This window comes from Dasypus novemcinctus, chromosome 28 (assembly GCF_030445035.2).
Source record: "Dasypus novemcinctus isolate mDasNov1 chromosome 28, mDasNov1.1.hap2, whole genome shotgun sequence".
NCBI classification, from domain to species: domain Eukaryota; kingdom Metazoa; phylum Chordata; class Mammalia; order Cingulata; family Dasypodidae; genus Dasypus; species Dasypus novemcinctus.
The window spans coordinates 14399961-14401403 of NC_080700.1; positions in this window are offsets into that span (position 1 = coordinate 14399961).

Sequence of the window (1443 nt, forward strand, 5' to 3'; positions counted from 1 at the left end):
GAGGGAGGACAGTTTAATGTGTCAAAGCCTTAGCATTGTTTCAATTATCTGTGAATCTGGGCCTTCAAGCAGTGAAGCTTGGTTGTCACTGCGGACCCTGAGGGGAGGGGAAGAGAGGAATAAAATAGATGGAAGCAGGGGTAACTGGAGGGCAATGGAATTGTTCCACAAGTTTGTGCAATGATGGATATAAGGCATGTTAAATTTCACCAAAAATGTATAAATGTGTATAGGTTAAAATGTAAACCATAATGCAAAACATAATGTAACTAAAAATTTAGAAATTGTGCAGTCTAAAATATAAATCACAATGTAAATCAAAATGGAACAATTGGGAAGTGGCTGTGGCTCAATCAGTTGGGCTCCCATCTGCAATATGGGAGGCCCTGGCTTTACATCCCAGGGACTCCTTGTGAAGGCAGGCTCTCTCACAAGCACTGCAGAGTGCTGCCAGCCCACAAGGGCTGCAGAGGGCCAACTCAGCAAGATGACACAACAAAAAGGGAGACAAGGAAAAATCACAGGAGAGCGTGCAGTGAATGGACACAGAGAGCAGAAAACAAGCAAGCTGCAAGGGGGGGATAAATAAAAATGAAATACTAACACAGAAGAACACACAGTAAATGGACACAGAGAGCAGACAGAAAGCAAAAAGCTACAGGTAGGGGGAAATGGAACCATGTTTGGTACCTGTGTTTTAATAGTATATCAAACTGCAGCAAATATAACATGAACATGTGAAAAGATCATTGCTGCTGAAGGAGGAAAAGGGTTTGATGGTGGATATATGGGAGTCCCCTATATTGAGTAGGTGAGTTTACTGTAATCTAAAACTTTTTTGAAGACAAAATTATTTTTTTAAAAAAAGGATATAGATGCTGAGGAAGAAATGAAAGAAATTACCTTTCCACTGTACATATAGGACAACACCTATTACAGTGATGAAAGGCAAAACATCAAAAACAAAGTCTTATGATAGTTTTCATTTTTAATACTCCAATTTACTTTTTACTTTATTTTAGTTTTTCTAAATTAGTATGTATTCTATTTCTAATCTTTAAATCTATCATTACTGTTTCATTTTCCTACTAATTGAATTCGGCAATGTATTAGGCTTCATTTTTTAAGAAGTTTTGGATCACAGAGGGGTTCAACTATGGCAGGGAAGGAACACTGGTGTGGGGTGTTAGTGATGGGGGACACATGACTGGGAAGGAGTTCTCCAGGACATGTATATGGGGTATATAAAAATGTCTGAATATTCTTTGGGTATGTTCATAGGAGTTACACTTACAAATGACAACTGAGTGAGTGCTAAATTCCTAGCCAGAGGAGCTCTATCACATTCACCAAAGGGACAGTAACAATCTCACAAGTGCAAGGACAAAAACCAATGAAGAAGGGTGATCTAATGATGAGCCTTTTATAGCAACGACTATGCTT